The sequence below is a fragment of the Pristiophorus japonicus genome, unplaced genomic scaffold (genome assembly GCF_044704955.1).
Source record: "Pristiophorus japonicus isolate sPriJap1 unplaced genomic scaffold, sPriJap1.hap1 HAP1_SCAFFOLD_893, whole genome shotgun sequence".
In the NCBI taxonomy this organism is placed as follows: domain Eukaryota; kingdom Metazoa; phylum Chordata; class Chondrichthyes; family Pristiophoridae; genus Pristiophorus; species Pristiophorus japonicus.
In genome coordinates this window covers 32,050-58,568 of record NW_027254817.1, presented here as the reverse complement: position 1 = coordinate 58,568, position 26,519 = coordinate 32,050, and the positions used below count along the sequence as shown (strand labels likewise).

Genomic DNA, 26,519 nt, shown 5'->3' with positions numbered 1-26,519 from the left:
TCCCTGCCACAGGTGGGACAGACAGTCGTTGAGGGTAAGGGAAGGTGGGACTGGTTTGCCACACGTTCCTTCCGCTGCCTGCGCTTGCTTTCTGCATGCTCTCGGCGATGAGACTTGCAGCGCTCAGCGCAATCCCGGATGCACTTCCTCCACTTAGGGCGGTCTTTGGCCAGGTGTTGGTGGGGATGTTGCACTTTATCAGGGAAGATTTGAGGGTGTCCTTGTAACGTTTCCTCTGTCCACCTTTGGCTCATTTTCCATGAAAGCATTTTGAATAGAGCGCTTGCTTTGGGAGTCTTGTGTCAGGCATGCGGACAATGTGGCCTCCCCAGCGGAGCTGATCAAGTGTGGTCAGTGCTTCAATGCTGGGGATGTTGGCCTGGTCGAGGACACGAATGTTGGTGCGCCTGTCCTCCCAGGGGATTTGCAAGATCTTGCGGAGACATTGTTGGTGGTATTTCTCCAGCGACTTGAGGGGTTAGAACCTCCACTTTTTTTGTCTGCTTAATGCCCATTTTACCCGCGAAATGGCATATAATGCCCAGATATCACCCATTTTGGCACAAAATGGAAACTGACGGGCATTTTTCAGAATCTTATCGTTGAGCGTTACTGTCCCCATGTGCTTAACGTCGAGAAAAAATATTACCGCCTGCCCACTGTTTTTAGGCGGAATCAGCGGAATGGGCAAATTCAACGGAATTAACGCTGAGATTCAATATTAACGCCCGGCCACTGTTTTTCGTTGTAAAGAGCATATTTACCCAAACCAGCGGCCATGGAGATCACCCATCGTCAATTTCACCACCTCGCACAGATATCGCCCACAATATCGCTCGTTCAAAAAACCGCCCACAAAAAGTGGAACTAACCGGAACGAATCACAACGTTATGGACGCCATGTTCTCGATCACATGTCGCGTCCTTTAAAAGGCTGCTGTGCGTCATCCTCGGCAGAGGTCGGATGTACTCTGCAGATCATTGGAGTTGATGTGAACATCTCTAAAAACATCTTGAGCACACTGTGACCGATTGGAATTGAAGAGGTGTGTTCGTCGGGACATTCCTTGTTTGTGAGCAATCGATGGAAAACAGAGAGCTGCTACAATGGGGCCTGTCCTTTCTCACCCTCTCTTGGTGACCAAATACATGCAGCAGACTCGACATCGCTGAAGGAATGCTCCACTGCATTATGTGTCCAATGTAGGAAGTGACAGACAGATGAAGAGGACCAGACCCCCCGCAAGTACAGGAAGAAGCAGTCTGACCTCGACTTGCCCGACACCACCTGCCTTCGGAGACTGCGCTTCCACAAATAGGTTATCACTGAGGTATGCCAGCTGATAAGGGCAGATCTGTAGCCTGCCAGCACCATTAGAACTGCACTGTCCATTGAGTTCAAAGTCACCGCGGAGCTGTCGTTCTACACCTCGGGTTCTTTTCAGGCCACAGCTGGCGACATTTGCAGTCCATCTCAGCATGCCACACATCACTGATCATATACAGATCACTGAAGCCCTGTACACACGCAGGAGGGACTTGATCAGCTTCCCTATGACCAGGGAGGCACAGAGTGAGAGGGTTCTAGGATTCTCCAGAATTGCAAACTTCCCCAAGGTGCAGGGAGCAATAGACTCGGCAGTCCGAGAGGCGGGAGTGCGTGGCGTTGGTGAGGCCTATAAAGGCCCAGCGGCAGCGAGAGGCGGCGGCAGTCCGAGAGGCGGGAGTGTAGTGGCGTTGGTGAGGCCTATAAAGGCCCAGCGGCAGCGAGAGGCGGCGGCAGTCCGAGAGGCGGGAGTGCGTGTTGTTGGTGAGGCCTATAAAGGCCCAGGTGCGTGGAGAGGCGGCGGCAGTCCGAGAGGCGGGAGTGCGTGGCGTTGGTGAGGCCTATAAAGGCCCAGCGGCAGCGAGAGGCGGCGGCAGTCCAAGAGGCGGGAGTGCGTGGTGTTGGTGAGGCCTATAAAGGCCCAGCGGCAGCGAGAGGCGGCGGCAGTCTGAGAGGCGGGAGTGCGTGGTGTTGGTGAGGCCTATAAAGGCGTGGCTTGTGCAGCTGCAGCGGGGAGAGAAGGCAAAAAAGAAGTAGAAAGAAATCAAAAGGTGACGTCACAGCCAAGGGGGTAAGTGATTGGCTGGTGATTGGTGAGTAGCTTTTCTTTTTATTTTTTATATCAGTAAGTAACCTGTTAACATTGTTGTTGCCAATTCAAGGGTATCTAAGGGTTAAGTCATGGCAGGAGAGCTCGGTCACGTGATATGCTTCTCCTGTACCATGTGGGAACTCAGGGACGCGTCCAGTGTCCCTGACGACTACGTGTGCGAGAAGTGTATCTGCCTCCAGCTCCTGACGGACCGCATTGCGGAATTGGAGCCGAGGGTGGATTCACTCTGGAGCATCCACGATGCTGAGAATGACGTGAGTAGCACGCGTAGCGAGTTGGTCTTACCGCAGGTGAAGGATCCACAGCCAGCTAGGGAATGGAAGACCAGCGGGAAGAGCAGTGCAAGGAAGGTAGTGCAGGGGTCCCCTGCGGTCATCCCGCTACAAAACAGATACACTGCTTTGAGTACTGTTGAGGGGGATGACTCATCAGGGGAGGGCAGCAGCAGCCAAGTTCATGGCACCGTGGCGTGCTCTATTGCACAGGAGGGCAGGAAAAAGAGTGGGAGAGTGATAGTGATAGGGAATTCAATTGTAAGAGGAATAGATAGGCGTTTCTGCGGCCACAACCGAGACTCCAGGATGGTACGTTGCCTCCCTGGTGCAAGGGTCAAGGATGTCTCGGAGTGGGTGCAGGACATTCTAAAAAGGGAGGAGGAACAGCCAGTTGTCGTGATGCACATTGGTACCAATGATATAGGTAAAAAAAGAGATGAGGTCCTACGAGATGAATTTAAGGAGCTAGGAGCTAAATTAAAAAGTAGGACCTCAAAAGTAGTAATCTCAGGATTGCTACCAGTGCCATGTGCTAGTCAAAGTAGGAATCGCAGGATAGCTCAGATGAATACGTGGCTTGAGCAGTGGTGCAGCAGGGAGGGATTCAAATTCCTGGGGCATTGGAACAGGTTCTAGGGGAGGTGGGACCAGTACAGACTGGACGGTCTGCACCTGGGCAGGACCAGAACCAATGTCCTCGGGGAAGTGTTTGCTCGTGCTGTTGGGGAGGAGTTAAACTAATATGGCAGGGGGATGGGAACCAATGCAGGGAGACAGAGGGAAACAAAAAGGAGATCAAAGCAAAAGACAGAAAGGAGATGAGTAAAAGTGGAGGGCAGAGAGACCCAAGGCAAAAAACAAAAAGGGCCACTGAATATAAAGGGGCTGCAGGAGGGGTCAAAACTAAAAATCATGGTTTAAAAACTAGGATTAAAACACTCTACCAAAATGCACACAGCATTCGAAATAAAGTAGATGGCACAAATCATTACAAATGGGTATGATTTGGTGGCCATTACAGAAACGTGGTTGCAGGGTGGCCAAGACTGGGAATTAAACATACAGGGGTATCTGACGATTCGGAAAGATAGACAAGAAGGGAAAGGAGGTGGGGTAGCTCTGTTAATAAAGGATGATATCAGGGCAGTTGTGAGAGATGATATTGGCTCGAATGAACAAAATGTTGAATCATTGTGGGTGGAGATTAGGGATAGTAAGGGGAAAAAGTCACTGGTGGGCGTAGTTTATCGGCCCCCAAATAATAACTTCACGGTGGAGTGGGCAATAATCAAGGGAATAAAGGAGACATGTGAAAAAGGAACGGCAGTAGTCATGGGGGATTTTAACCTACATATCGATTGGTCAACTCAAATCGCATGGGGTAGCCTGGAGGAGGAATTCATAGAATGCATACGGGATTGTTTCTTAGAACAGTATGTAACAGAACCTACAAGGGAGCAAGCTATCTTAGATCTGGTCCTGTGTAATGAGACAGGAATAATAAACGATCTCCTAGTAAAAGATCCTCTCGGAATGAGTGATCACAGTATGGTTGAACTTGTATTCGTTATAATCTACCAAAATTCTCTGGACTCTGGGGAGATACCAGCTAATTGGAAAGCAGCTAATGTAACGTCTCTGTTTAAAAAAGGGGGCAGACAAAAGGCAGGTAACTATAGGCCGGTTAGTTTAACATCTGTAGTGGGGAAAATGCTTGAAACTATCATTAAGGAAGAAATAGCGGGACATCTAGATAGGAATACTGCAATCAAGCAGATGCAGCATGGATTCATGAAGGGGAAATCATGTTTAACTAATTTACTGGAATTCTTTGAGGATATAACGAGCATGGTAGATAAAGGTGTACCGATGGATGTGGTGTATTTAGATTTCCAAAAGGCATTCGATAAGGTGCCACACAAAAGGTTACTGCAGAAGATAAAGGGAGGCGGAGTCAGAGGAAATGTATTAGCATGGATAGAGAATTGACTGGCGAACAGAAAGCAGAGAGTTGGGATAAATGGATTCTTTTTGGGTTGGAAATCGGTGGTTAGTGGTGTGCCACAGGGATCGGTGCTGGGACCACAACTGTTTACAATATACATAGATGACCTGGAAGAGGGGACAGAGTGTAGTGTAACAAAATTTGAAGATGACACAAAGATTAGTGGGAAAGCGGGTTGTGTAGAGGACACAGAGAGGCTGCAAAGAGATTTCGACAGGTTAAGCGAATGGGCTAAGGTTTGGCAGATGGAATACAATGTCGGAAAGTGTGAGGTCATCCACCTTGGGGAAAAAAAACAGTAAAAAGGAATATTATTTGAATGGGGAGAAATTACAACATGCTGAGGTGCAGAGGGACCTGGGGGTCCTTGTGCATGAAACTCTTTTTGGTCCCAAAAAGTTAGTTTGCAGGTGCAGCAGGTAATCAGGAAGGCGAATGGAATGTTGGCCTTCATTGCGAGAGGGATGGAGTACAAAAGCAGGGAGGTCCTGCTGCAACTGTATAGGGTATTGGTGAGGCCGCACCTGGAGTACTGCGTGCAGTTTTGGTCACCTTACTTAAGGAAGGATATACTGGCTTTGGAGGGGTACAGAGACGATTCACTAGGCTGATTCTGGAGATGAGGGGGTTACCTTATGATGATAGATTGAGTAGACTGGGTCTTTACTCATTGGAGTTCAGAAGGATGAGGAGTGATCTTATTAGAAACATTTAAAATCATGAAAGGGATAGACAAGATAGAGGCAGAGAGGTTATTTCCACTGGTAGGGGGAGCCAATTTAAAACCGAGTTGAGAAGGAATTTCTTCTCCCAGAGGGTTGTGAATCTGTGGCATTCTCTGCCCAAGGAAGCAGTTGGGGCTAGCTCATTGAATGTATTCAAGTTACAGATAGATCTATTTTTAACCAATAAGGGAATTAAGGGTTATGGGGGGAGGACGGGTAAGTGGAGCTGAGTCCATGGCCAGATCAGCCATGATCTTATTGAATGGCGGAGCAGGCTCGAGGGGCTAGATGGCCTACTCCTGTTCCTAATTCTTATGTTCTTATGTTCTATGTTCTTATGACTGTACGCACATCGCGGTGCGGGCAACTTTTCAGGATGCTGAGGTTTTCAGGAACCGGAAGGGATTCCACACCCTGAATGTCCAGCTGGTTGTCGACCACCAGCAAATTATACTGGCAGTGAATGCTCAATTTCCGGGCAGCATCCATGATGCTCATATCCTGCTTGAGAGCACTGTATCTAACTTGTTTAACAATGAGCCACAAGGTTAATGCTGGATGCTTGGTGACAAAGGATATGGCCTCGCCACCTGGCTGATGATCCTCCTGCGTGACACCCACACCGAGGCCAAGAGGCATAACAATGAGAGCCACAGAGCAACTCACAATATCGTGGAGAAAACCATGGGATTGCTGAAGCAGCGCTTTAGATGCCTGGACCACTCAGGAGGCGAGCTCCAATACCACCCTGAGCAGGTAGCTCAATTCTTGGTGCTTTGCTCCATGCTACACAACTTGGCTATCAGGAGGGGACAAGAATTGCCTGACGAGTCTGACAGTCCACCTCACCAGAGAGAGGAAGAGGATGACGAGGCGGCGGACGCTGACATCGGCCCAGACAATCAGGCTGATGCTGAAGCCATGCCCCCGCCCCGCTATGGACCACATGAAAGGGCCCATGGTGGCATGATAGCTGCAAGAGCCTTACATCAGGAGCTCATCAATGAGTGCTTTGCCTGGAAGAACGTTGCTGTTATTTACAAGGCTGACACACTGCTGGGTGTGCAGGTCATACATCAATGGTGGGCATCACCTTGTTGATAGTTAAAGTTTAAGTTGATTGAAGTTAAGTGTGATTATACCCTTTGATGTTAAGGAATCACCAGCGTGTAATGGTGCAGCTATCTGAGCCAATGTGCTACAAGGTTTTGTTAAATAAAAAACATTTAAACTGACCATTAGTCTGAAATCATCAGTATTTCTGTACAAACCAACCCTTCACCCCCTCCCCCCAACCACTTCTCCTCTCCACCTCTACCCCTTCCTCTTCCCCTCTTGACTCTTGAGGAGGTCCTCAGGCGATGCTTCATAGCGGGGTGATGGCCAAAGTGCTGCTTGGACGGATACGGGAGAGGATGGCCCCGAGGTGGGAGTGTGCTCCTAGCCATAAGCACGATGTTGCTGCTGGCCCTCATGTGTGGTTGGCAATGGGGATGCGTCACCTTGGGGTGCAGTGCTGTGCTCCGGGACCACTGGGAGCCCTCTGCCACCAGTGTTCCTGGCTACCAGCTCCAGGGCCTCCTCCATCCCTTCCATGTTATATCTTATTTGTTCGACAAAAACTCGGTGCCATCTATGTTCTTGGTGCTTAGTAGGCTTTTTGCTGCTGGTGAATCTCCGTCGTTCCTCCCACAACAGCGAAACAAGCGCACACCACAGCCACACACGCTTTCCGTGCCTCTGAGCTCCCTCTCTCTCTGTCTCCTCTTCTGCGCAGGTCATGATGACCCTTATCGTGGGAATCGAGCATTGCCATGCTGTTGCTAAGGATGGCCACACTTGACGGCAGAAGGTCAGAAAAATTTAACGCTACCGCCCATTTGATATCGCTCACAGTAACCCCCATTTTCAAAAATGTAAACTAGGTGTTTTGAGAATGGGCGAGAAGCTGACGATCTGAAAACCTTTTTTTAACACCCACACCGGAAATAACGCCCATTTTTGGGCAATAAGCACAAAAGTGGAGGTTCTAGCCCAAGGTGCCTACTGTACATGATTCATGTATCTGAGCCAAACAGGAGGGCGGGTATTACTACAGCCCTGTAGACTATGAGCTTGGTGGTAGATTTGAGGGCCCGGTCTTCGAACACTCTTTTCCTCAGATGGCCAAAGGCTGCGCTGGCACACTGGAGGCAGTGTTGAATCTCCTCCGACGGTGCAGCTCTCATTCAGTACTGCCCCTCAGACAGTACAGCGCTCCCTCAGGCACTCCCTGAATACTGACCCTCCGACACTGCAGCGTTCCCTCAGCACTACCCCTCCGACAGTGCGCGGCGCTCCCTCAGCACTGCACTGGAGTGTCAGCCTGAACTTTTGTGCTCAAGTCTCTGGACTTGAACCCACAACCTTTGAAGTAATAATGCTTTTGATTTGCAACGCTTAAGCAACTATCCTGAGCCAGTTGCCGGACTCCCTTTAATGCAGCGAGCCTTGAGTCTGTCAGGCGAGTATCTCTGGTTTCACTGCCCTCTGTGTTGTCCTGTTCAAAGACACCTTGAGCGCGCGGTGCACGCCGGGAGCTGTAGTCCGGAACCACGCAGCCGCAGTGTGTCCACAGCGGGCGACCGGCGACCAGGAACTACAGGTCCCAGCGGGCAGTGCGGTGGGGGAGTGACAGCGGCTGGGGAGAAGCGATCGAACGGCTGCATTGCACCAGCGCCGCCCTCATCCTGCCCTCCTCACTCCCTCCATCCTCACCCCCACCTTCCAGCCTCAGTGCAGTCAGTCCCAGAATGTAATAATCACACCGAGTGCAGAGACATCCCGTGTGAGTGCAGCTCTGTCGCTACAGTCGCCAACTTGTGTTACATTCTTCAATTGCTACACTCGGGGGCTCCTCCCCCAAACCATCCGCATTATCCAGGGGTCTGTGGCTGCCAGTCCCAGCAAAAGTGCAAGTAAGTCAATCATTTGTAGTAATGAACAGCTTGTCAGTTTCCACCGCCTCTCTCGCGGCAGGAAGCGACAGTTCCTGTAACACAAGCGGCAAAGTAACCAACAGCTGCTTTATGTCACCGTCTGGCAAATATTCGTCAGCTCGGTGAACCGGAGCCGGTTATTCATCCGTCTCCTTCTTGTGTGTCAGCCGTAGCTGAACGGGCAGCACTTTTGCCTCTTGAGTCGTGGGTTCAAGTCCCACTCGAGAGACTCGAGTACACAAATCTCGGCTGATAGCCCCGTGCAGTGCTGAAGGAGCGCCGCACTGTCGGAGGGGCAGCGCTGAGGGAGCGCCGCACTGTCGGAGGGGCAGCGCTGAGGGAGCGCCGCACTGTCGGAGGGGCAGCGCTGAGGGAGCGCCGCACTGTCGGAGGGGCAGTACTGAAGGAGTGCTGCACTGTCGGAGGGTCAGTACTGAGGGAGCACTGCATTGTCGGAGGTGCAGTACTGAGGGAATGCTGCACTGTTGGAGGAATTTTTTTTTTTAATGTCCAATTTCTTTCCAGATCAACTCTAACGCCAAAGATCACTTTGCGCCAATATATTTGATCTTAGGCCGAGAGGCGAAGTTGCACCGTTCCTGGAAATATTGCAATACCAGGTCGGTGCATGGAGTGGACGGGGCATGCCCCTGATCCAGCTCCCTGTCCAAAAATCAATTCAATATCATGTCCCCATAGGGGATATTAAACTGATAAGTACAGATACTACTGAGGGAGCCCCGCACTGTCGGAGGTGCAGTACTGAGGGAGCACTGCACTGTTGGAGGGGCAGTACTGAGGGAGTGCTGCACTGTTGGAGGTGTGAAAGGCACGATAGAAATGTAAGTCTTTTTTTTTCTCCGCATATGATCCATTGATCATAGAATTGCAAATTTAAATTATAATTACTCTCCTCACCTGAAGGAGCTGACCTTGGTTGGGCTCCTTTTGCTACAAGTGCTGGTCAGCCATTGCCCACTGGTCATGTATGAGCTGAGAATAGTGAGCTGTTTGACTGTGGGGGCATCACTGTGAAGCCAAACCCCTGGCCCCACGCACATTCACGCTCCAGTTTCGGGTCACTGTCTCGTGATCAAGAGCAACCACCCTGGCTGGTACTCCTCCTCCCTAATACACTGGTGGATTGTGTAGGACACTACTGATATCCCTGGTTCAGATCAGATCAGCACTGATTTGGGACTCAGCCTGCTCTGTGTGTATCAGTACTAAGCGGGAAGCATCTCCTGAGTGTAAGTCTGAATTCAATTTGCAGACTTGCGTTTATATAGTGCCTTTCACAACCTCAGCGCATCCCAAAGCGCTTTACAGCCAATGAAGTACTTTTGAATTGCAGTCAGTGTTGTAATGTGGGAAACTTGGCAGCCAATTTGTGCACAGCAAGCTCCCACAAACAGCAATGTAGTAATAACCAGATAATCTGCTTTTAGTGATGTTAATTGAGGGGTAAATGTTGGCCAGGACACTGGGGATAAGTCCCAAGCTCTTCTTCGAAATAGTGCCATGGGATCTTTTATGTCCACTTGAGATGGCAGATGGGGCCTCGGTTTAAGGTCTCGTCCAAAAGACGGCACCTCCGACAGTGCGGCACTTCCTCAGTCCTGCAGTGGGAGTGTCAGCCTAGATTTTGTGCTCATGTCTCTGGAGTAAGCCTCGATCCCATGACCTTCTGACTCCGAGTTGCGAGTGCTAGCCACTGAGGCACGACAAACCGACGAGAATCACCAGGCTGATGTTCCTGTTGGAGGTACAGTGTAAACCTGACACCCTATCCCTCCTCTCCAGGACACAATGATCTGCCAGCTGATCAGTTTTGGCTTCTCCTTTCACTCAGGTGGGTGGGGCTATGACGAGACTTTGAGCTGGTGGATTGAGTTGTGTGCAGTAAGTAATCTCAGGTGGGGAAGCATTTTTCAGGAAGTTCCGTGTAGAAGTTACTGTAAGCGGGTCTGAGTGCGGTAATTGCTTGTCGGAAGTTAGCAGTCAATAGCTAAGCAGCAAGTCAGGTGAGCCATTCCGGGGACTTTACAAACCCTGAGGGTAAAACCTGAGATTGAAGCATTGTCTTAGAACAGGAGCCTCATAATTGGGCCCCTTTAAACAACAACAACAAATTGCATTTATGTAGTGCCTTTCGTCTGGTAAAAACAACCAAGGCACATTGTCAATCAAAATTTGACAGCGAGCCACATAAGGAGGTATTAGGACAGGGGGAAAGTGATAGGTTTTAAGGAGCGTCTTTAAGAAGGAGAGAGAGGTGGCGAGATGGTGAGGTTTATGAAGGGAATTCCAGAGCTTAGGCCCAGGTGGCTGAAGACAGGGCCACTGATGGCGGAGTGATTAAAATCGGGGAAGCGCAAGAGGCCAGAATTGGAGGAGCAGAGATCTTGGGGGGTTGTGGGGCTGGAGGAGATTACAGAGACAGGGAGGGGCAAGGCCATAGAGGGGTTTGAAAACAAGGATGAGAATTTTAACATTGAGGCGTTGTTGGACCAGGAGCCAATATAGGTCAGCAAGCACAGGGGGTGATGGGTGAATCTGACTTGGTGCGAGTGACATGGCAGCAGAGTTATGGATGAGCTCAAATTTCCTGAGGATGTAACGTGGGAGGCCAGCCAGCGGAGCGTTGGAATAAACGAGGTATTTGGATACAAGGACCTTTAAAATATTGTATCTTTATTTTGTTTAATTGCTTGAGTCAATTTATAAACCATTTTTGTTCAAACAGTGAGCGTTGGAAGAGGATTTCACAGACTGGGAGTGCACAGTTGATACTGACTCTTTGCTGGGTTAATAAGTAAATCGCGGCGACCGTAATTCAGTCCAAGACTGAGTACAGAGGAGATGGATTGATGCAGGTTTCTGGCTGGTGACCAGAGGACATAGATTTAAGATGATTGGGAAAAGAACCAAAAGCGACATGAGGAAACATTTTTTCACAGCGAATTGCTGTGATCTGGAATGCGCTGCCTGAAAGGGCGGTGGGAGCAGATTCAATAGTAACTTTCAAATGGGAATTGTGTATATACTTGAAAAGAACAATGTGCCGGGCTGTGGGGAAAGAGCAGGGAGTGGGACTGATTGGATCTTTCACAGAGCTGGCACAGGCACAATGGGCCAAATGGCCACCTCCTGTACTGTATGATTCGATGATTCCATGGTGCATCCATCACAAGGGGTAAACACCAAAATGGACTGTTTGTGTCAGGGTGGGAGATATCGCTCACAGACGAGACGACTGTTAAAGGCTTAAATTAGACTAACTTGAGCAAAACATCAGACCGCGGCAGAAAGCGAAGCTGTGGTGGGGGGAGTGGACATTGGGTGGGGGGAGTGGGCACTGGGTAGGGGTGGGGGGAGTGGGCACTGGGTGGGGGGAGTGTGGGCACTGGGTGGGGGTGAATGAAGTCCATCGCTGCAAATGTTTACAAGTAACCCACGACATTCCTGTTGCAGCGTCATGTCTTCCTACACTCACTGGCTGCCTGTTTTCGGGGATGGGCTACAATGTCTGCCAGAGAGTAAACGGGTTGAAGCGAAGCAGGGTCAGGGGTCTGCACAGAGAGAGTGGGGCGGCGATGTCAGGACTCAGCCCGGGAATGTGACTCTGGTGGCGAGGGACCCAAATATCCAGACAGAGAGGAACTCACACACCAGGTGCTCTGAAGTGAGGCACCCACAGTTTCCCAGGAGAGGTCCCAGTTAGTAAGGCAAGTGTGGAAACAGCGTCTAATCGATTAGGAACATAGGAACAGGAGGAGGCCGTTCAGCCCCTTGAGCCTGTTCCGCCATTCACTTAGATCATGGCTGATCTGTGTCAGTTGTGGCTCAGTGGGTAGCACACTCCACACTCGCCTCTGAGTCAGAAGGTTGTGGGCTTGAGTCCCACTCTAGGGACTTGAGCACATAAATCTAGGCTGGCACTCCAGTGCAGTGCTAAGGGAATGCTGCACTGTTGGAGGTGCCGTCTTTCAGATGAGACGTGAAAACCGAGGCACTGTCTGCCATCTTGGGTGGACGAAAATGATTCCATGCCACTATTTTGAAGAAGAGCAGAGGAGTTATCCCCTGTGTCCTGGGGCTGCCAATATTTATTTCTCAACAACATAACAAAAACAGATTATCTCGTCATTTTCACATTGCTGTGTGGGGGAGCTTGCTGTGCACAAGTTGGCTGCCGCGTTTCCTACATTACAACAGTGACTACACTCCAAAAGTACTTCATTGGCTGTAAAGCGCTTTGAGAAGTCCGGGTGCTTGTGAAAGGCGCTATATAAATGCAAGTCTTTCAAATCGTTCTTTTCTGATCTGTACCTCAACTCCATTTCCCACTTTGCTCCATACCCCTTGATACCCTTACATAGACATAGAAAACATAGAAAATAGGTGCAGGAGTAGGCCATTCGGCCCTTCTAGCCTGCACCGCCATTCAATGAGTTCATGGCTGAACATTCAACTTCAGTACCCCATTCCTGCTTTCTCGCCATACCCCTTGATCCCCCTAGTAGTAAGGACCTCATCTAACTCCTTTTTGAATATATTTAGTGAATTGGCCTCAACAACTTTCTGTGGTAGAGAATTCCACACGGTCACCACTCTCTGGGTGAAGAAGTTCCTCCGCATCTCGGTCCTAAATGGCTTACCCCTTATCCTTAGACTGTGACCTCTGGTTCTGGACTTCCCCAACATTGGGAACATTCTTCCTGCATCTAACCTGTCTAACCCCGTCAGAATTTTAAATGTTTCTATGAGATCCCCTCTCATTCTTCTGAACTCCAGTGAATACAAGCCCAGTTGATCCAGTCTTTCTTGATAGGTCAGTCCCGCCATCCCGGGAATCAGTCTGGTGAACCTTCGCTGCACTCCCTCAATAGCAAGAATGTCCTTCCTCAGGTTAGGAGACCAAAACTGTACACAATACTCCAGGTGTGGCCTCACCAATGCCCTGTACAACTGTAGCAACACCTCCCTGCCCCTGTACTCAAATCCCCTTGCTATGAAGGCCAACATGCCATTTGCTTTCTTAACCGCCTGCTGCACCTGCATGCCAACCTTCAATGACTGATGTACCATGACACCCAGGTCTCTTTGCACCTCCCCTTTTCCTAATCTGTCACCATTCAGATAATAGTCTGTCTCTCTGTTTTTACCACCAAAATGGATAACCTCACATTTATTCACATTATACTTCATCTGCCATGCATTTGCCCACTCACCTAACCTATCCAAGTCGCTCTGCAGCCTCACAGCATCCTCCTCGTAGCTCACACTGCCACCCAACTTAGTGTCATCCGCAAATTTGGAGATACTACATTTAATCCCCTCTTCTAAATCATTAATGTACAATGTAAACAGCTGGGACCCCAGCATAGAACCTTGCGGTACCCCACTAGTCACTGCCTGCCATTCTGAAAAGTACCCATTTACTCCTACTCTTTGCTTCCTGTCTGACAACCAGTTCTCAATCCATGTCAGTACACTACCCCCAATCCCATGTGCTCTAACTTTGCACATCAATCTCTTGTGTGGGACCTTGTCGAACGCCTTCTGAAAGTCCAAATATACCACATCAACTGGTTCTCCCTTGTCCACTCTACTGAAAACATCCTCAAAAAATTCCAGAAGATTTGTCAAGCATGATTTCCCCTTCACAAATCCATGCTGACTTGGACCTATCATGTCACCTCTTTCCAAATGCACTGCTATGACATCCTTAATAATTGATTCCATCATTTTACCCACTACCGATGTCAGGCTGACCGGTCTATAATTCCCTGTTTTCTCTCTCCCTCCTTTTTTAAAAAGTGGGGTTACATTGGCTACCCTCCACTCCATAGGAACTGATCCAGAGTCAATGGAATGTTGGAAAATGACTGTCAACGCATCCACTATTTCCAAGGCCACCTCCTTAAGTACTCTGGGATGCAGTCCATCAGGCCCTGGGGATTTATCGGCCTTCAATCCCATCAATTTCCCCAACACAATTTCCCGGCTAATAAGGATTTCCCTCAGTTCCTCCTCCTTACTAGACCCCCCGACCCCTTTTATAACCGGAAGGTTGTTCGTGTCCTCCTTCGTGAATACCGAACCAAAGTACTTGTTCAATTGGTCCGCCATTTCTTTGTTCCCCGTTATGACTTCCCCTGATTCTGACTGCAGGGGACCTACATTTGTCTTTACTAACCTTTTTCTCTTTACATATCTATAGAAACTTTTGCAATCTGTCTTAATGTTCCCTGCAAGCTTCTTCTCATACTCCATTTTCCCTGCCCTAATCAAACCCTTTGTCCTCCTCTGCTGAGTTCTAAATTTCTCCCAGTCCCCAGGTTCGCTGCTATTTCTGGCCAATTTGTATGCCACTTCCTTGGCTTTAATACTATCCCTGATTTCCCTTGATAGCCACGGTTGAGCCACCTTCCCTTTTTTATTTTTATGCCAGACAGGAATGTACAATTGTTGTAGTTCATCCATGCGATCTCTAAATGTCTGCCATTGCCCATCCACAGTCAACCCCTTAAGTATCATTCGCCAATCCATCCCAGCCAATTCACACCTCATACCTTCAAAGTTAGCCTTCTTTAAGTTCTGGACCATGGTCTCTGAATTAACTGTTCCATTCTCCATCCCAATGCAGAATTCCACCATATTATGGTCACTCTTCCCCAAGGGGCCTCGCACAACGAGATTGCTAATTAATCCTCTCTCATTACACAACACCCAGTCTAAGATGGCCTCCCCCTAGTTGGTTCCTCGACATATTGGTCTAAAAAACCATCCCTTATGCACTCCAGGAAATCCTCCTCCACCGTATTGCTTCCAGTTTGGTTAGCCCAATCTATGTGCATATTAAAGTCACCCATTATAACTGCTGCACCTTTATTGCACGCACCCCTAATTTCATGTTTGATGCCCTCCCCAACATCACTACTACTGTTTGGAGGTCTGTACACAACTCCCACTAACGTTTTTTGCCCTTTGGTGTTCTGCAGCTCTACCCATATAGATTCCACATCATCCAAGCTAATGTCCTTCCTAACTATTGCCTTAATCTCCTCCTTAACCAGCAATGCTACCCCACCTCCTTTTCCTTTTATTCTATCCTTCCTGAATGTTGAATACCCCTGGATGTTGAGTTCCCAGCCCTGATCATCCTGGAGCCACGTCTCCGTAATCCCAATCACATCATATTTGTTAACATCTATTTGCACAGTTAATTCATCCACCTTATTGCGGATACTCCTTGCATTAAGACACAAAGCCTTTAGACTTGTTTTTTTTAACACCCTCTGTCCTTTTAGAATTTTGCTGTACAATGGCCCTTTTTGTTCTTTGCCTTGGGTTTCTCTGCCCTCCACTTTTCCTCATCTCCCTTCTGTCTTTTGTTTTTGCCTCCTTTTTGTTTCCCTCTATCTCCCTGCATTGGTTCCCATCCCCCTGCCATATTAGTTTAACTCCTCCCCAACAGCACTAGCAAACACTCCCCCGAGGACATTGGTTCCGATTCTGCCCAGGTGCAGACCGTCTGGATTGTACTGGTCCCACCTCCCCCAGAACCGGTTCCAATGCCCCAGGAATTTGAATCCCTCCCTGCTGCACCATTGCTCAAGCCACGTATTCATCTGAGCTATCCTGCGATTCCTACTCTGACTAGCACGTGGCACTGGTAGCAATCCCGAGATTACTACTTTTGAGGTCCTACTTTTTAATTTAGCTCCTAGCTCCTTAAATTCATTTCGTAGGACCTCATCCCTTTTTTTACCTATGTCATTGGTACCAACGTGCACCACGACAACTGGCTGTTCTCCCTCCCTTTTTAGAATGTCCTGCACCCGCTCCGAGACATCCTTGACCCTTGCACCAGGGAGGCAACATACCATCCTGGAGTCTCGGTTGCGGCCGCAGAAACGCCTATCTATCCCCTTACAATTGAATCCCCCATCACTATCGCTCGCCCACTCTTTTTCCTGCCCTCCTGTGCAACAGAGCCAGCCACGGTGCCATGAACTTGGCTGCTGCTGCCCTCTCCTGATGAGTCATCCCCCTCAACAGCACTCAAAGCAGTGTACCCAACAATAACCTATCAATCACAGTTTTGAAAGCTCCAATTTGGCCCTCAAAATCCACAGCCTTTCGGGGGAGAGTGTTCCAGATTTCCATGACCCTTTGTGCGAAGAAATGCCTCCTGATTTACTCCACGCCCTAACTCTGGTTATGTCTCCACATTCTTGATTCCTCCAACAGAGGAAATAGTTTTTACGCATCTACGCTTTCGAATTCGTTTAACATTTTAAATACCTGGATCAGGTCACCCCTCGACCTCCAAAACTTCAGGGAATACAAGCCAGGTTTATGCAACCAGCTATTGTAATTTAACCCTCTAAGCCCCGGTATCATTCTGGTGAATCTGCACTGCCCCCCCTCCGAGGCCGATATTCCCTCCCTGAGGGGCAGGGCCCAGAACTGGACACAGTTACTGCGCACGGGGTCTGACCAAGGCTCTGTGTTACTGAAGCACCTCTTCCTCCACTTTGTATTCCAGCCCCTGGGAGATAAAGGCCATCTTTACTTTCATTGGTTTGTTATATTCTAACTTTGTTTTATATTTGTTGTTGGGACGTGGGCAAGGCCACTTTTATTGCCCATTCCGAGTTGACCTGAGGGTATTAAGCATCAAGGAGAGGACAGGAATCACACTTAGGCCCAGACCAGATAAGTTCCCTTCCCTGTAGGACAGGACTGAACCAATCCACCAGCTAACCGTCTGGTGCCAGCTCACGATTGGCCAGATTCACTTGCCATGGTGGGACGAGAGGTGATCTCATCGAAACATACAAAATCCGTACAGGGCTTGACAGGGTAGATGCAGGGAGGATGTTTCCCCGGGCTGGGGAGTCTAGAACCAGGGGTCACAGTCTCAGAATAAGAGGTCGGCCATTTAGGACTGAGATGAGGAGAAATGTCTTCACTCAGAGGCTGGTGAATCTCTGGAATTCTTTACCCCAGAAGGCTGTGGAGGCTCAGTCGTTGAGTATATTCGACTGAGGTCGATTGATTTTTGGATATTAAGAGAATCAGGGATATGGGGATAGTGTAGGGAAGTGGAGTTGAGGTGGAAGATCAGCCATGATACTGAAAGGCAGAGCAGACTCGAGGGGCCGAATAGCTTACTCCTGCTCCATTTCTTATGTTCTTATTTGAACCCACAAACTGTGGATTGCTGGCCCAGTAGCATCCCTGTGGGGTGACTGACCGTACCTGCAACCTATTGAGCGCCGATGTTGATGGGCGTGAAGGTAGTGCCGAGAACCGGCGACGGTCCGACTGTCACGATTTAATTGGAGATGCCGTTAATATTTAACCCTGGTTTCAGAGGGAGCTGCGAGCTCCTGTGTGGCAGGGCAGCACACCCTTGTATGGTTTGCTGCTGATTAGCGAGACTCTGCAGATAGCTGGAGAGCAGCGAGCTGGGGAGCTGAACTTTGCCCTTTGACTGCAGGTTCTGCAGCTGACACAGGCCCAGTAGGTCAGTGGGTTAAATGGAATTTTCTTTCTTATTATTTACCCTTGCCTGGTTTTCTTCACTTTCGCTGACTCAAAGTCCTTTAGAAGTGTAGTCACTGTTGTAATGTAGGAAACGCAGCTCCCCTCTGACAGTGCAGTGCTCCCTGAGTACTGCTCCTCTGACAGTGCAGTGCTCACTCAGTACTGCATCTCTGACAGTGCAGTGCTCCCTCAGTACTGCATCTCTGACAGTGCAGTGCTCCCTCAGTACTGCATCTCTGACAGTGCAGCGCTCCCTCAGTACTGCCCCTCTGACACTGCAGCACTCCCTCAGTACTGCCCCTCTGACACTGCAGCGCTCCCTGAGTACTGCATCTCTGACAGTGCAGTGCTCCCTGAGTACTGCATCTCTGACAGTGCAGTGCTCCCTCAGTACTGCATCTCTGACAGTGCAGTGCTCCCTCAGTACTGCATCTCTGACAGTGCAGTGCTCCCTCAGTACTGCCCCTCTGACAGTGCAGTGCTCACTCAGTACTGCATCTCTGACAGTGCAGTGCTCCCTCAGTACTGCCCCTCTGACAGTGCAGCGCTCCCTCAATACTGCCCCTCTGACACTGCAGCACTCCCTCAGTACTGCCCCTCTGACAGTGCAGCGCTCCCTCAGCACTGCCCCTCCGACAGTGCAGCGCTCCCTCAGCACTGCCCCTCCGACAGTGCAGCACTCCCTCAGCACTGCCCCTCCGACAGTGCAGCACTCCCTCAGCACTGCCCCTCCGACAGTGCGGCACTCCCTCAGCACTGCCCCTCCGACAGTGCGGCACTCCCTCAGTACTGTCCCTCCGACAGTGCAGCGCTCCCTCAGCACTGCCCCTCCGACAGTGCGGCACTCCCTCAGCACTGCACTGGGAGTGTCGGCCAAGATTATGGGCTCAAGTCTCTGGAGTGCGATTTAAACCAACAAACCTCTAATTCAGATGCAAGAGTGCTGCCCACAGCTGTCTCCTGACACCAAGTAATTCACTGGTCAGGCCAGACTGCTAATCAACCATGGGGGGGATTACTTGCATTTATATAGCGCCTTTCACAACGTCAAAATGTCTCAAAGTGCTTTACAGCCAATGAAGTACTTTTGAAGTGTAATCACTATTGTAATGTTGTAATGTAGGAGATGCGGCAGCCAATTTGTGCACAGCAAGCTCCCACAAATTGTGTAAATCAGAGTTAAATGCACGATAAATAATTTTCTTTTGTCTTATTAATTTTAAATATTGAGGGGGATTTAAATACACCACTCGGTTTGGTACTGAGGCATATAGACACAGGACGCAGGTTCCAGCCCAGCTCTGTGCTTACCTCAGCCGGGGTGGGGGTGGATGGTCGTTAGCGATGTTACAGCTAGCCTCAGTGCCAGTGAACTCTACACTAGGAAGGGGATTAAGCAGCCAGTGTTCCTGCTGCTGATCGCAGCCTTGCGCGCCCTGTAGGAAATGTGTGTGTCAGATGAAGGTGGGAGCAAGCCCAGGTGATGCTCTCACTGTCAAATACCCTGCTGACATTCGCAACCTCAGTTTGCACAACAATTTTGGCCATTTGACGTAGGTATCAGATAGTACAAAGGAACAGGAGGAGGCCATTCAGTCCCTTGAGCCTGTTACTCAGGAACAGGAGGAGCCCATTCAGTCCCTCGAGCCTGTTACACAGGAACAGGAGGAGGCCATTCAGTCCCTAGAGCCTGTTACCACAGGAACAGGAGGAGGCCATTCAGCCCCTAGAGCCTGTTACCACAGGAACAGGAGGAGGCCATTCAGCCCCTCGAGCCGTTTCAAGTGTTTGCCCAACTCCCGTTTGAAAGTTACTATTGAATTTGCTCCCACCGCCCTTTCAGGCAGCGTGTTCCCGATCACAACAACTCGCTGCGTAAAAGAATTCTCCTTATCTACCCTCTGGTTCCTTTGCCAATTATCTTAAATCTATGTCCTCTGGTTACCGACCCTACTGCCATTGGAAACAGTTTCTCTTTATTTACTCCTATCAAAACCCCTCAATAATTCTGAACACCATGATCAAATCTCCCCTGAACCTTCTCTGCGCCAAGGAAAACAATCCTAGCTTCTCCAATCTCTCCACAATGCCAGTGACACCCACATCCCAACAATGAATAGTACATTTTGTTTGAGGCACTGATGACGGAATCGCCTAATAGATTCTCGCGACCCTGACCCCTCCTTCTCCTTGGGTCAAGCATGTGCATTGAAAACTGTGCCCAATCCACAGCTGTCTGTGAGCTGCCAGGGAGCTGGAATGAGAAGGATGCCAAGTATGGCTGTAATTGAGTCCGTGTCTGTATCAGCAGTGAAGGGCAGTTGAGTCTGAACCTGCACAGAAGCTGGTTGGCCAGCTGCTGCAGTATGCGGAGGTCTGCGTGGGAGGTGTATAATGGGGCTGGCATCTTGCCTGGCGGTTGGCCACGAGCCTGTCGCGTGTAAGAACACAGAGCTGTGTCTATCTTACAGCCGGGCTGATGGGGGTTTTGTGCTGCCCCCTCTCCCCCCCCCCCCCGCCGCCACTCTGAGGCTGAACACGCTCGGCCTCTGAGTTAACCCTGCGCTGAGGGGAAATTCTGGAATCTATTATTAAGGACGTGGTAACAGGGCACTTAGAAAATAATTGGATTGGGCAGAGTCAACATGGATTTATGAAAGGGAAATCATGTTTGACGAATCTGAGAGTTTTTTGAGGTTGAAACGAGCAGAATAGATAAGGGGGAACCAGTGGATGTGGTGTATTTGGATTTTTCAGAAGGCATTCAATAAAGTGCCACACAAGAGATTATTGAACAAAATTAGGGCTCAATGGGTAGGGGGTAATATACTAGAATGGATTGAGGATTGGTTAACGGACAGAAAACAGAGTAGGAATAAACAAGTCAGTCTTTACGGTGGTGGACACCAACAATATTCCAACAGTGGATAGTCATGGGCTATAGGGGGAGAGGAACTTAACACAATAACAATCACAAAGGAGGTGGTACTCAGTAAGATAATGGAACTAAAGGCAGATAAATCCCCTGGACCTGATGGCTTGCATCCCAGGGTCTTAAGAGAAGTAGCGGCAGGGATTGTGGATGCATTGGTTGTAATTTACCAAAATTCTCTGGATTCTGGGGGGAAACTGCAAATGTAACGCCCCTATTTAAAAAAGGAGGCAGACAAAAAGCAGGAAACTATAGACCAGTTAGCCTAAAAACTGTGGTTGGGAAAATGTTGGAGTCTATTATTAAAGAAGCAGTAGCAGGACATTTGGAAAAGCAAAATTCGGTCAGGCAGAGTCAGCATGGATTTATGAAGGGGAAGTCATGTTTGACAAATTTGCTGGAGTTCTTTGCGGATGTAACGAACAGGGTAGATAAAGTGGAACCAGTGGATGTGGTGTATTTGGACTTCCAGAAGGCGTTTGACAAGGTGCCACATAAAAGGTTACTGCACAAGATAAAAGTTCACGGGGTTGGGGGTAATATATTAGCATGAATAGAGGATTGGCTAACTAACAGAACAGAGAGTCAGGATAAATGGTTCATTCTCTGGTTGGCAACCAGTAACTAGTGGAGTGCCACAGGGATCAGTGCTGGGACCCCAACTATTTACAATCTATATAAACGACTTGGAAGAAGGAACTGAGTGTAAAGTAGCCAAGTTTGCTGACGATACAAAGATGGGAGGAAAAGCAATGTGAGGAAGACACAAAAAATTTGCAAAAGGACATAGACAGGCTAAGTGAGTGGGCAAAAATTTGGCAGATGGAGTATAATGTTGGAAAGTGTGAGGATATGCACTTTGCAGAAAAAATCAAAGAGCAAGTTATTATTTAAATTGAGAAAAATTGCAAAGTGCTGCAGTACAGCGGGACCTGGGGGTACTTGTGCATGAAACATAAAAGGATAGTATGCAGGTACAGCAAGTGATCAGGAAGGCCAATGGTATCTTGGCCTTTATTGCAAAGGGGATGGAATATAAAAGCAGGGAAGTCTTGCTACAGCTATACAAGGTATTGGTGAGGCCATATCTGGAATACTGCGTGCAGTTTTGGTTTCCATATTTACAAAAGGATATACTTGCTTTGGAGGCAGTTCAGAGAAGGTTCACTAGATTGATTCCGGGGATGAGGGGGTTGACTTATGAGGAAAGGTTGTGTAGGTTGAGCCTCTACTCATTGGAATTCAGAAGAATGAGAGGCGATCTTATCGAAACGTATAAGATTATGAGGGGGCTTGACAGGGTGGATGCAGAGAGGATGTTTCCACTGATAGGAGAGACTAGAACTAGAGGACATGATCTTAGAATAAGGGGACCGCCCATTTAAAACAGAGATGAGGAGAAATTTCTTCTCTCAGAGGAATCTGGAATTCGTTGCCTCAGAGAGCTGTGGAAGCTGGGACATTGAATAAATTTAAGACAGAAATAGACAGTTTCTTGAATGATAAGGGGATAAGGGGTTATGGGGAACGGGCAAGGAAGTGGAGCTGAGTCCATGATCAGATCAGCCATGATCGTATTAAATGACGGAGCGGGCTCGAGGGGCCATATGGCCTACTCCTGTTCCTATTTCTTATGTTCTTATTTTCGGGTTGGCAGGCTGTAACTAGTGGGGTGCCGCAAGGATCGGTGCTTGGGCCTCAGCTATTCACAATCTATATCAATGATTTGGATGAGGGGACCAAATGTAATATATCCAAGTTTACTGATGATACACAGCTAGGTGGGAATGTAAGTTGTAAGGAGGATGCAAAGAGACTTCAAGGAGTTACAGACAGGCTAAGTGAGTGGGCAAGAACATGGAATATAATGTGGAGAAATATGAAGTTATCCACTTTGGCAGAAAAAATAGAAAAACAGAGTATTTTTTAAATGGTGAGAGATTGGGAAATGTTGGTGTTCAGAGGGACCTGGGTATCCTTGTACACCAATCACTGAAAGTTAACATGCAGGTACTGCAAGCAATTAAGAAAGCAAATGGTATGTTGGCCTTTATTACAAGAGGATTTGAGTATAAGAGTAAAGATATCTTACTGCAATTATACAGGGCCCTGGTGAGACCACACCTGTAGGCTCGAGGGGCCGAATAGCCGACTCCTGCTCCTATTTCTTCTGTTGTGTTCTGACTCAATATCCGCTCCACCATCAAAACCACCTCCCTGACATCGCTATCTCTGTCCCTGCCTCAGCTCATCTGCTGCAGAAACCCTCGTCCATACCTCCAGCGCACTATTCCAACGCACTCCTGGCCGGCCTCCCATCTTTCATTCTCCATAAACTAGTGCTCATCCAAACTCAGCTGTTCATGTCCTAACTTGCACAAGAGTATGCGAGGATATACATATCAGGAAAGGATGAACAGGCTGGGTCTCTTTTCTCTTGAAAAAAGAAGGTTGAGGGGTGACCCAATAGAGGTCTCTAACATTATGAAAGGTTTTGATAGAGTGGATACAGAGAGAGTGTTTCCACTTGTGGGGAAGAGCAAAACTAGAGGCCATCAATATAAGATCATCACCAGGAAATCCAATGGGGAATTCAGGAGAAACTTCTTTACCCAGAGAGTGGTGAGAATATGGAACTCGCTGCCACAGGGAGTGGTTGAGGTGAATAGTATCGATGCATTTAAGGGGAGGTTGGACAAGCATCTGAGGGAGAAGGGAATAGAGGGTTATGCTGATAGAGTTAGATGAGGAAAGACGGGAGGAGGCTCGAGTGGAGCATAAATGGCGACATGGACTGGTTGGGCCGAATGGCCTGTTTCTGTGCCGTATATCCGGTGTAAAGTCCCACTCACCCATCACCCCCTGTGCTCGCTTACCTACATACCGCCAGTCTGGCAACGGCTCAATTTTAAAATTCTCATCCTTGTGTTCAAATCCCTTCATAGCCTTGTCCGTCCCTATATCTGTAACCTCCTCCAGCCCCACAATCTCCACCCCTCCCCGAGAAACCTGTGCTCCTCCAATTCTGGCCTCTTGTGCATCCCCAATTTCCATCACTCTGCCATTGGTTGCCTGGGCCCCAAGCTCTGGGATTCCCTCCCTAAACCTCTCCGCCTCTCTCACCTCCTTCAAGACACTCCTTAAAACCAACCTCTTCCTGGCCTACTATCTCCTTAAGTGGCACAGTGTCAGATGTTATTTGATTATGCTCCTGTGAAGCGCCCTGGGACATTTTACTACTTTCAAGGCACTATATAAATGAAAGTTGTTTAACCAGCTACACAGCAGCCAGCACAGGGCACTGGGAAACCTCCTGTTACTTGTTCAGTTGGTAGTCCATCCTGTTGGGGCATTAGTGTTGGGGATTACTGGGAGTTAGGTGGGAGTCTCAGTCCCCACGACACATCCACACCTCCCGGTCCCATGCATTCTCCAAGCTGCATAACCTGCCAGGCTGGAGTATGAGATTGCACAGCCTGCAACAGGAGGTGTGACTCCGTTCCAATATCCCATTGCCAGGCGCGGCCCCTGGGGACCCAAAGGGCTCTCCTTGGCACCCGCTGCCTGAAAAGCTGCAGTGATCACTTTCAAAAGGGAATTGGATAAATACTTGAAAAGGAGAAATTTGCAGGACTGTGTGGAAAGAACGGGGGAGTGGGACTACTTGGGCAGCTCTTTCACAGAGCCGGCACAGACACGATGGGCTGAATGGGCTGCTTCAGTACTGTAAGATCCTACGACACCATTCTGTGGGCGTCGGGAGCCTCGGCCTGTTGGGAGCGAACACCTCAACGTCTCCTGGTCGGCTAGGTTCTGGGCACGCACTTCATTGTGGTGGAAGGACCAATCACAGAATGATACAGTACAGGAGGAGGCCACTCAGCCCATCGTGCCTGTGCCGGCTCTGTGAATGAGCGATTGAATCAGTCCCACTCCCCCCTGCTCTTTCCCCATAGCCTTCAAATTTTTACTTTTCAACTATTTATTCAATTCCTTTTGAAAGTTATTATTGAATCTGCTCCCACCGCCCTTTCACATCACAACAACTCGCTGCGTAATAAAATGTTTCCTTGTGTTGCCTCTGTTTCTTTTGCCAATTTGCTTTAATCTGTGTCCTCTGGTTTTCGACCCTTCCACCAATGGGAACAGTTTCTCTCTATCTACTCTGTCCAGACCCCTCATGATTTTGAACACCTCGATCAAATCTCCTCTCAACCTTCCTTGCTCCAAGGAGAACAACCCCAGCTTCTCCAGTCTATCCACGTCACTGAAGTCCCTCATCTCCGGGACCATTCTAGAAAATCTGCTCCGCACGCTCTCCAAGGCCCCGACACCCTCCCTGGCCAATGTCGGGCAGCTTGTACCAGCGAACGCAGTCTGCACCACCTGCCCCTCAGCGTTGATGCTCCTCTTCACAATCGGGTGAGTTACCGCATTTAAAATAAACAACTTGGGCCGCAAGCTGGCTGCGGGCGAGAGCGTGCTGTGCCTGCGGGGAGCTGGTGCATTAGTGCTTTGTGCTGAGTGCAGGTTAATGGGTTCAGTAATGCAGCTTTCTGCTTGCGATTGATCGCTCACTGTCTGTCATGCTGCAGAAGCTGCAACCTCCCTTGGGAGCCCAAAACAACCTCGGCTTTGACAGTGTGGCGGAAACATCCAACATTGTTCTTAATTGTCGGGGCTCCGATTATTGTGTACTGGACTCTGCAATGCCTGGGGTCTCTGTGTGTTGTCGGAGTTTGAAGCATTAAAGTTTTTTGTAATATACATGCAGATATATATATGTTTGACTTTCAGTGCTCTCCTTGCTCTCCTGAAGGCACTGACTGTGATAGGATGCCACGGGTGCAAGTGTTCTCCGACACTCCGGGTGAGTGACTACTCTTCACCTGGGAACCTACACGGTCGATGAGATATTTGACTGTTAGGGGCTTCATCGCCGTCCAGCCGGAGGGAGGAGAGGACAAACCAGGTGTCGGCCAATTCTGTGGTAAGCGACTGATCATAACCGAGTGCAAATTATGTAGTGTGCCCACAGGAGGGGTTCCATGGTCTGTGTGTCTGTCTGTCTGCTCTCGGTCTGTGAGCGTGCCTGTCTGCTCCCTGTCTGTGAGTGCGCCTGTCTGCTCCCTGTCTGTGAGTGCGCCTGTCTGCTCCCTGTCTGTGAGTGCGCCTGTCTGCTTCCTGTCTGTGAGTGTGCCTGTCTGCTCCCTGTCTGTGAGTGTGCCTGTCTGCTCCCTGTCTGTGAGTGTGCCTGTCTGCTCCCTGTCTGTGAGTGTGCCTGTCTGCTCCCTGTCTGTGAGTGTGCCTGTCTGCTCCCTGTCTGTGAGTGTGCCTGTCTGCTCCCTGTCTGTGAGTGTGCCTGTCTGCTCCCTGTCTGTGAGTGTGCCTGTCTGCTCCCTGTCTGTGAGTGTGCCTGCCTGCTCTCGGTCTGTGAGTGCGCCTGTCTGCTCTCGGTCTGTGAGTGCGCCTGTCTGCTCTCGGTCTGTGAGTGCGCCTGTCTGCTCTCGGTCTGTGAGTGCGCCTGCCTGCTCTCGGTCTGTGAGTGCGCCTGTCTGCTCTCGGTCTGTGAGTGCGCCTGTCTGCTCTCGGTCTGTGAGTGTGCCTGCCTGCTCTCGGTCTGTGAGTGTGCCTGTCTGCTCTCGGTCTGTGAGTGTGCCTGTCTGCTCCCTGTCTGTGAGTGTGCCTGTCTGCTCCCTGTCTGTGAGTGTGCCTGCCTGCTCTCGGTCTGTGAGTGCGCCTGCCTGCTCTCAGACTGTGAGTGTGTCTGTCCGAGACAACAATCAGCCAATCTCCATCCGAGCGACCCAGAACACTGAGCGAGCTTGAGGTGCTGCCTGAAGTGGTGATGAAGGGTACGAGACTCGGCGCTGGTCGGCAGCAG

General features: G+C 49.4%; 1 non-coding gene across 1 annotated transcript; it reads right to left on the bottom strand.

The window, feature by feature from the left end:
• Positions 1 to 8,725: 8,725 nt before the first annotated feature.
• LOC139257680 (U2 spliceosomal RNA) lies at positions 8,726 to 8,913 on the bottom strand. Its single transcript, XR_011592314.1, has one exon. It is a non-coding gene; the product is annotated as a U2 spliceosomal RNA (small nuclear RNA).
• Positions 8,914 to 26,519: the final 17,606 nt, after the last annotated feature.